This window comes from Clarias gariepinus, chromosome 15, assembly GCF_024256425.1.
Source record: "Clarias gariepinus isolate MV-2021 ecotype Netherlands chromosome 15, CGAR_prim_01v2, whole genome shotgun sequence".
In the NCBI taxonomy this organism is placed as follows: domain Eukaryota; kingdom Metazoa; phylum Chordata; class Actinopteri; order Siluriformes; family Clariidae; genus Clarias; species Clarias gariepinus.
Window position 1 is genome coordinate 5,368,242 of NC_071114.1, and position 10,539 is coordinate 5,378,780.

The 10,539-nt window shown below is 40.7% G+C and overlaps 1 long non-coding RNA gene across 1 annotated transcript in view; it reads left to right on the forward strand.

Annotated features, from left to right (window-relative positions):
• Nucleotides 1–9,416, forward strand: part of LOC128543163 (uncharacterized) — a 34,027-nt gene extending 24,611 nt beyond the window's left edge. Inside the window, exons 4-5 of the long non-coding RNA XR_008365701.1 lie at nucleotides 5,184–5,248; nucleotides 8,753–9,416. This is a non-coding gene — a long non-coding RNA (uncharacterized LOC128543163). The remainder of the gene's footprint in view (nucleotides 1–5,183; nucleotides 5,249–8,752) is intronic.
• The last annotated feature ends 1,123 nt before the right edge of the window (nucleotides 9,417–10,539 follow it).

Sequence of the window (10,539 nt, forward strand, 5' to 3'; positions counted from 1 at the left end):
CTTAAAGAGTCACACCATAGTTTAGGTGATTATTATAGAGCAGTACATGTTCATGTTAACTGATAATATTTTTAGAGGAACCAAGACACCAGCACATACATACTGTACTGTAGATGTTCAGTAGATAAACATCATCATCATCATCATCAGCTGATTGTCTTTTGGATCCTTTGGCAAGAGACCTTAAGTCTAGCCTCAGGTGTCCACAAATATCGTGAAGAATAGTCTGATCTCGTTAGTCCTATATATTTTTAGAGGGTCTGATTTAATCCCTAAATCAGAAAAGGGAGATTCCCGCAGTTAACTAGCTAACTCTTTAACTTTAAACGAATGCACGGTACTGGGCCAACTGATCCAGGAAATAAAGAAGGAAATGTGTTGTGTTTTTTTTTTTTTTTTTTTTTTTACTTTTAAGTATTTCATCTCTTCGTGCCAGTGTGGTGATTTTACGCCACCCCATCATCACATGCTGTGTTTAAAGTGACCCTGAGTCTGAGCCTGTGACCCTAAAACCTTGGCACTGAGAATGACTATCACGTAGGTAGATGTTAAATCATGAATGATGGACGTGAATACGGAGACTTTTATTGAACATGTATGGAAAAAAGAAAGCAATTTGTTGTTATTATATATAAAATTATTAATAATAATAATAATTAAACAAAACGCAGAAGAACAGCATTTATTCCACAAAAGGATACAAAGGATGGGATGTTGTTTATTAAAGAAAACTGGCAAAATTAAAGAATGGCAGAATGGTCAGGGAATAAAATGCAATGCAATATGATTTTATAGAAAATTAATCAAGCATATTCCACCAAACTGTCTTTTTCGTGTTTTTTTTTTTTTTTTGGTGTTTGTTTGTTTATTTGTTTGTTTTTGTTTTTTAAATATATAAACATTGATACCTCTGCAGTTTAATCCGTTTCAGAGGCGCGATCTTATCAATCCAAACATTGTTTAAAAACATGTAAATGAAGTAAAATATGGAATATATAGACATTAAACCTCACTTAGGCTTAATTTATGATTCCTCTCGGCATCGCCTGCTTCCAACACCAAACTGAAAGCGGCTCGGTTTTCTTCTTGCTAACATTCTTGGGACCCATGTCTTCACTAAATCTTCCACAAAATGCTAAAATAACCCACAAAAATATAAACTTTATACTTTATAACTTTTCAATAAAGCAAACAAGTTTTAATCGGCTCCTGGACGTACGCGCGACTTAGCCGGCGTTCTGTTCGGCTTGGTTTGTTCGCTTGTGAACCAAACGTCAGATCTTAAGGTGAAAATCCGTGATGTGGGGCGTCCGTATTCCGCTGTACAAGCATTTATTTTGATATTAGTCACATGCTGCTGAATGCATGTATTTTTTCCAACACAACGTGTAAAGGAGAAAAAAAAAAAACAGTGAAGGATATCAGCGTTGACCCGTTCAGATAGTTTTAAGGTCGTGATTGGTTCAACAGACAATAAAACCTGATGAATAGATTCCCAACAAAGTGTCTTTGCTGGTTTGCTGAACCTTATTCTTCACGGCCAGCCTCGTTATAGTGTTCCTCATCTGCCATGAAATGAGACATTAGACCTTTTTTTTTATTTTTTTTTATTTAGAACTAATGTCAGCAGTATCCGCTATTCGATCCGAGCTCTTCAGATGTCTTCCCGCCGCTAATGGGAAGACTTTAAAAAGCATAAACATCCTCTTGTTCAATGAAAAGCTTTAAAGAGGAAGCCTTACTGCTGGGCTTTTATACAAGTAACACGAGAGTAACAAAAGCTAAACCCTTGAAAAGGAAACATCTGAACATGTGTCTGTTGTTGCCGTATGCTCTGTAATGCTTTGAATCATGGGTCTGTTCGATAAATTCTCATAACACCAGCTATACCGCGACTCCGGCTAGGAAGGTATAAGGGGAAATCTAATCTAGTATTGTTAAAGAGGAAGTAGTGGGAGGCTCAGCAGTATATAAATGTATAGACGGAAAGAAGGAAACGTAGCGAAGGGCGACGTGACATACAGGTTCATGGTTGATGGGTCTCTGACAGAGCGCTCGTTAAAATAGAAGTGTAACTCCTGCTAGTTAAAGCTTCACGGTCACCATGAGCTGTCCCCCAGCGTTTCGTATCGTACGCACCACCGCAAGCCTGCTTTCTGTGCACGGCCTCTTATGAAAAAGTGTTTAGGTTAGCCGAGGGTGCAAACACAACAGGGTTAAGATTAGTCACCAGACATTTACCATGATGCAAAAGCTTTTATAAGCCTTTGTTTGGACACTGTGTTGCAGACAGGCTGTCTCTGCTTCAGCCAGTCGTCTTCAGACCACACTGCTGCTTACTGAGCGTCTCATCTGTATAAATAAAAGAGGGGTTGTGTATGTACGTTGGTCAGAACTCGCTCGTTCAGTGATGTCTTTGTTTCATACATGGGAGGACCTGAAACCACTCAGAAAAAAGTCTGTCTGTCTGTCTGTCTGTCTGTCCAGACAGAATTCGTCACAGCATCAAGCAAAACTGGCTGGACAGAATTTAATGAGACTTTTGCAGGACCTCGATCTCTGCCTGAAGTTTACCCTGCACCATAAATGTTCAGTAAAAGTGATGTTTTGAACAGTATTTTTAATAATCTAATTGACGGAGAGTTCTGCTGGACGGACAGACAGACATGCATTACATGCAGACAGACAGACAGACATGCATTACATGCAGACAGACAGACAGACATGCATTACATGCAGACAGACAAAAAGACATGCATTACATGCAGACAGACAGAAAGACATGCATTACATGCAGACAGACAGAAAGACATGCATAACATGCAGACAGACAGAAAGACATGCATAACATGCAGACAGACAGACATGCATAACATGCAGACAGACAGACATGCATTACATGCAGACAGACAGACATGCATAACATGCAGACAGACAGACAGACAGACATGCATGACAGACAGACAGACGTGCATTACATGCAGACAGACAGACAGACATGCATTACATGCAGACAGACAGACAGACATGCATTACATGCAGACAGACAGACATGCATTACATGCAGACAGACAGACATGCATTACATGCAGACAGACAGACATGCATTACATGCAGACAGACAGACATGCATTACATGCAGACAGACAGACATGCATTACATGCAGACAGACAGACATGCATTACATGCAGACAGACAGACATGCATTACATGCAGACAGACAGACATGCATTACATGCAGACAGACAGACATGCATTACATGCAGACAGACAGACATGCATTACATGCAGACAGACAGACATGCATTACATGCAGACAGACAGACATGCATTACATGCAGACAGACAGACATGCATTACATGCAGACAGACAGACATGCATTACATGCAGACAGACAGACATGCATTACATGCAGACAGACAGACATGCATTACATGCATTACATGCAGACATGCATTACATGCAGACAGACAGACAGACATGCATTACATGCAGACAGACAGACAGACATGCATTACATGCAGACAGACAGACAGACATGCATTACATGCAGACAGACAGACAGACATGCATTACATGCAGACAGACAGACAGACATGCATTACATGCAGACAGACAGACAGACATGCATTACATGCAGACAGACAGACAGACATGCATTACATGCAGACAGACAGACAGACAGACATGCATTACATGCAGACAGACAGACAGACAGACGTGTATGTGGGCTTCAACCTCAAATAATAATAATAATAATCACTAATTACAATAAAGGTCAGCAGATTATTTCGGCTTCGAACTTTGAACTCTTTTCCCGTCATTGACATGTACGTCCAGTAGTCAGATATATACTGTAAGCCTCTGCTCTCCTGAAGCAGTGCCGAGCAGCGCGCTCCGTCCCCCGAGGTCATTATTCACCAACTTCCTGAAATGTTCTCTAAACAGAAGTCTGGAACAGTAGAGTGAAGCTCGGGCTCAGAGATCGATGCACAGTTTTTTTTTTTTTTTCTCTCCTGCTTTTCCACAGCCAGCTCCGTAAACACCCTGTTAATTTCCTGATGAACCGAGTTGGCTTTGTTTCAGCGAATGTGCAAACACAGAAGCGTGCAGCTCAGGAATTTAAAGTTCATTACTTTATCTAAAATGGGTTCGAGGAGCTTTACAAGTAGGTCTGTGCATTTTAAACGGCCAATACATGGACACACTCAGATGTGTCAATCTCTCTCGTCCTCGCTCTCTCTCGCTCACTCACTCACACACACACACACACACACACACACTATCCTGTATTGCCTTTTCAGAATTGAGAGTTGTGCATCTGTGCTTCTGTGTGCAGGAAATTGCTGCCTGGTGAATGCCAGAAGCTCAGACTTATTCTGAAGGATGTAATTAGTAAATCTGGTGTGTGTGTGTGTGTGTGTGTGTGTGTGTGTGTGTGTGTGTGTGTGTGTGTAGGTGTGTGTAGGTGTGTGTAGGTGTGTGTAGGTGTGTGTAGGTGTGTGTAGGTGTGTGTGTGTGTGTGGTTGTGTGTGTGTGGTTGTGTGTGTGTGTGTGTGTGTAGTAAATCTGAATAATCACAACCACACACCATGCATCTTTGTGTAGAATTCTGATCGAGATGTATGTACGGAACTGTGCAAAAGTCCTGACACCCCCCTGATTTCTTCATATTTTGCTTCCGGAGCCAGACTTTCTTATATTTTAAATGTAGTTCTCTGAGTTTCCTCTTATTTTCACTACCTAAGCCGTTCCAGAGGAATGTTTTTGTTTAACACAGTGACCTCTGAATCATTCAATAATAATTTTTTTTTTTATCTAACTTAATGCATGACCCAGTGAGAACCAGGTGCAGATGATTAAAGATGATCAGGCCGGTGATTAGTGTACTGGTGACGCTGGACGCTGAGTTGTCGGAAAAGACGAGAGGGGAAATGAGGTCGCTGCTGAGGTCGTTACGTAAACAACCAGTTGTTAAATCGTATCTTTAGGCACTTTGCAGCCTGTCGCAGTAAAACATGCATGTACATCATTTAATTTTATTTAAAGGACTTGACTTTTGCATGGTACTGTATCGCCAGCAGCACACAGTTTTTTTAAATTATTTTTTTTTCTATGCAAAGTGAAGGCATGTCTATAATATAATGATAATGGTTTTTATTTGTTTGTTTGTTTTTTTAGCATAATTTTGTCTGCCTCGAATCCTGTTTTGAGGATCAGATCTGGCGGAGCTGAGACAATCACAGGTAAACCCGACCACACACACACACACACACACACACACACACGTACGCACACACGCAGTAAGCACCTCTATACTGTCAACCAGCAGTTTTAAAGGACCCATATTTTACTATCATTAAGTTAATATTTAGCATAGGTTTATGTTATCCGAATGTTTTTTTTTTTTTTTTACACCTCAAGCTCCTCTCCCAAACTCGCCATTTCCGTGTCTATGTAAACTAGCTACTGCTGAGCCACTCCCCTCCAGAGTACAGCAGAGCTGAGCAGCAAGTCGGAGGGAGGGGCTCTTCTTATATGAGGTCACAATATGGGGAAAATCCAGTCGGTTTGTTTAAAAGTAAAAAAAAAAGGGCAAAAATTAGAAAAGGGTTTGTTCTTTATGTGCATACTCACACTGGAGACTCATTTGCACATCAAACCATAACGAAAAAGTCCATTTTGTATCAAAAGTCCCTTTTAACCTGAGGACATAACATCGCCCCCCCTACATTGAGTATAAATTGTTGGTTATTATTATTTAGCGTAATGTCGTCCTGTTTAAAGACATGGATTAGTTTCGTAGTCATCAGGTGCTAATAAAGAGAAACAGTTAAGAGAGAGTGCGGCGTACATCACGGCGAAAGACATTAAATGGAAAATAAAAAGATACAACGACGCTCGCTAGATCCATTATTTTTGTTATTGTACTTCAGCAAAAGCTTATTCTACTCACATTGTGTTCGCTCGCATGATTAAAAAAGCCATATTAAGACTCGTAGACACGTAAACATCAGTACTGTATATATCATTAAATCACTGTCACAAGAACGGAAGGTTGTTTACTTTTGTTTAATTAGTTTCCTCTTTAAAGGCTAATATTGGCTTCAGTATTAGACAGTGGACAGTATTAGACAGTGGACAGTATTAGACAGTGGACAATATTAGACTGTGGGCAGTATTGGACAGTGTATTGGACAGTATTAGACAGTGGACAGTATTGGACAGTATTAGACAGTGGACAGTATTAGACGGTGGACAGTATTAGACAGTATTGGACGGTGGACAGTATTGGACAGTGGACAGTATTAGACTGTGGGCAGTATTGGACAGTATTGGACAGTGTATTGGACAGTATTAGACAGTGGACAGTATTGGACGGTGGACAGTATTAGACAGTGGACAGTATTAGACATTGGACAGTATTAGACAGTATTAGACGGTGGACAGTATTGGACAGTATTAGACAGTGGACAGTATTAGACAGTGGACAGTATTGGACAGTATTAGACAGTAGACAGTATTGGACAGTATTAGACTGTGGACAGTATTGGACAGTATTAGACTGTGGACAGTATTTGACCGTGGACAGTATTAGACAGTATTAGACAGTGGACAGTATTAGACAGTGGACAGTATTAGACAGTATTAGACAGTGGACAGTATTAGACAGTATTAGACAGTGGACAGTATTAGACGGTGGACATTATTAGACAGTATTAGACCGTGGCTCAGTGGGTAGCACTGTAACCTTGAACCCCAAGGGTCTGGGTTCAATTCCCACCTCGAGGGCTGTGTGTGTGCAGTTTGCATGCTCTCTCTGAGCTTGGTGGGTTTCCTCCAGGACATGCAGAATAGAAAAAGCAAAAAATTGCCCGTGATGTGTGAATGAGAGTGTGAATGCTTACCAGAAGTCCTACCACAGTCGTACAAATGGGAATCAGCCTTGGCCCCCACAGAGGTGGGAATACCACAGAGGTTCCTATGCATTTATTTTAATGCATTATGCCAAAAATAAATAATCAAATGACCTGGAAAAAGTTTACTTTTATTACTCACAGTAGATGTGAGTAGATACACAACTCAAGTTTTACCTAAAAGGGCACCTTTTTTTTTATTTTTTTATAAAGAAACCTTTAAAAGGGTTTTTATGGTTACACACTGTAACACACTGCACTGCGAACGCAATAGATACTAGACACACCTAGTCTAAACTCATTTATGTTCAGTAAGAGACTGTTGGAGCTCATAATCTCATCTACACATCTGATAGGAACGGAAACATCTGCAATCACATCACAGTGTCAACACCATGACTTTTACACACTCGCACACACTCTGTAAAGCTTAAGCAGTCAGGAGGTTTTTCAGCAGCTGAAGTTTCCACACCTGCACAGCCAGTGTAATGTCTTATTGTGTAATAATCACAGAAAACACACACAGAGTCGAAAGCACACATTCACTGAGGTGTAGAGTCGAACATCTTATAGAGCAGCGTCCCGCACTCATCTCTTATTCATCCCTTATTCATCCCTCACTCAACCCTCACTCATCCCTCACTCATCTCTTATTCATCCCGCACTCATCTCTTATTCATCCCTTATTCATCCCTCACTCAACCCTCACTCATCCCTCACTCATCTCTTATTCATCCCTTATTCATCCCTCACTCAACCCTCACTCATCCCTCACTCATCTCTTATTCATCCCGCACTCATCTCTTATTCATCCCTTACTCAACCCTCACTCATCTCTTATTCATCCCTCACTCATCCCTCACTCATCTCTTATTCATCCCTCACTCATCCCTCACTCATCTCTTATTCATCCCGCACTCATCCCTTACTCATCTCTTATTCATCCCGCACTCGTCCCTTATTCATCCCTCACTCATCCCGCACTCGTCCCTTATTCATCCCTCACTCGTCCCTTATTCATCCCTCACTAATCCCTCACTCATCTCTTATTCATCCCTCACTCATCCCTCACTCATCTCTTATTCATCCCGCACTCATCCCTTACTCATCTCTTATTCAACCCGCACTCGTCCCTTATTCATTCCTCACTCATCCCGCACTCGTCCCTTATTCATCCCTCACTCGTCCCTTATTCATCCCTCACTCGTCCCTTATTCATCCCTCACTAATCCCGCACTCGTCCCTTATTCATCCCTCACTCATTTCTCACTCACTCTCACTCTATCTCTCTCTGTCTCTCTCACACACACATCTTTTACTCTCATTCTCTTACTCTCTTTCTTTTGCTGTCTTTCTCTTCTTTTCACTCTGTAACTCTCTCTCTCACTCTTGGATTTCCTTGTCTCTCTCTACCTTCCTCTGTCTCTCTCTCTATGTCCCTCTGTCTCTCTCTTTCTGTCACTGTCTGTCTCTTTCTCTCATCTCTCAGTCTCTGACTTTCTGTCGCTATCTCTCTCTCTCTCTCTCTCTCTCTCTCTCTCTCTCTGTCTGTCTCTCTGTGTCTCATTCAGTTCAGTTCAGAGGGGTTTTTACATTGTTGCCGAGGCAATTGATTATATTTTTAAATAATAGCAATTAGTATTTATAAACATAAAAATGATAAACATATTAGATATAAAAGAATATCATAGTAGGTGAACAATAAAAAAAAAATCTAACAATATTAACAGTAACAACAATTATCAGGTGACTCTAGTATCTGATCTCTCTCTCTCTCTCTGTCTCTCTCTCTGTCTCTCTCTGTCTCTGTCTGTCTCTGTCTCTCCCCCACAGTTCACATTGTCACTTGGATTAAGGCCAGGTCCTGCAGCGCTCCAAGACTGAGATGCAGTTACTCGGTTGTCACTGCGTGTGTGTCTGTGTGTCTGTGTAAAGTTTAATGTGACCTGACACGGTGAGACTGTGCATTTAACTAGGAGACGGGCTGCCCTTTTTTATTTTTTTATCATACAAAAGCTTTCTTTTTATGCCTTAAGAACAAAACATGTTTAGTTTCTAAAATAAAATTATTAAAAATAAATAAAGACTATATAATTAGGCCGAGTTGATCGTGCTACGTCCTTCCAAGGCAAGTGTTTTATTTGTATAGCACATTTCATACACGATGGTAATTCAGAGTGCTTTACGTAAAAAAGAAGAAAATAATCATAAAAAGAAATAGAAAATAATAGCAATAAAACTGTTTGAATTATTTAAAATTTGATTTAGAATCAAAATAAAACAGTTAAAAATATAAGAAACGTAAAATACAGTTCCAGCGAAAACACAGATGATGAGACGCCGTCATCTCGGGCATGTCCTTGAAGTTGAAGGTCGTATCGCTCCTTGTTTGCCTCGGTGAACATTCAACGCTGTCGGTGAGTTTGGGCTAAACTGACAAAACCATCGACCGTTGACTGTACCCCATGGCCAAGCTCTGACGACGATGACGACGATGACGACGATGACGACGACGATCGTCCCGGGATCTCAGCTCAGGAAGAAAGGAAAAAAAACAACTCTTATCAGAGGTCACAATCAACATTCATTGCTGTCGGTGGGTTGCACTGTGAAGGAAAGCTCACTGAACAATGAATGCAACTGTGTCCTAGTCTTTCTCATCCCACATTAACAACCGGAGATGATGAAATCTTCCGCTAACTCACGTTTAGTATTGCATGTGCCTCGGCGTAATGAAGAATACGACTGTATCTCAGTGAATTACACCGGGCACGGAACTCTGTGCGTGTGTGTGTGTGTGTGTGTGTGTGTGATTTAATAGGGGAATAAAGGATATGATTCATGAGAATAAAGTTTATTCATAATGCCTTTCTGTCTTAATTGGCTTTTCGTATTTTGGAACAAAGCAATGGTTTGTACTTGTGTTCTTCGTCCTTTTCCTGTTTGTTAATAAACTACACACACATTTATAAGAACTTCAAGCAAAATGTTTAATGTCAATTATTTCACTAACCTTCCACTTTTAACTCTACAACGCCAAAGTGTTGACCTACAGTACAGTTCTGCCCTACCCGAGGCTCACCTGAAGGGGGCGGAAGAGGTTCAGTGACATCATCGTTTATCTGCTACAGTTTACACAAAGCAGAGGCAAAAAAAAAAGAAAAAAAAACGCCCCGACCCTTTCTAGGCTAAGCCGAGATTACGCCTCTTTGGCGTTCGTTTCACGAAACTTTAATCCAAATTAAATTGGTCGAGTAGCTGAACTGGATTATAGATCAGTGTTTGGATGAGAGTGCAGACGAACCCCTGTGATGAAGGAAAGAGGCAGTCAATCCTCCGGATTAATTAACATCAGATTACAGTTCAATCCAAACGCCGTCAGGGCGGCCATCTTTAATCTGTCAAGGCTTCCATGTGTTTTTATTTTTTATTTGTGTCATTTTGAGATGTCTAGATGATTAAAAGAAGGAACAAAGTGATGTTCAGACCATAAATAATACAGCGGTATATCGGCATACGGATTTAATCCGCTCCAGAGGCGAGTTCTCGAGGTGTGATTTCGTATTGTAAGACACATTGTACCAGAGGAAATAATGTAAACGCAGATAATCCGTTCCATC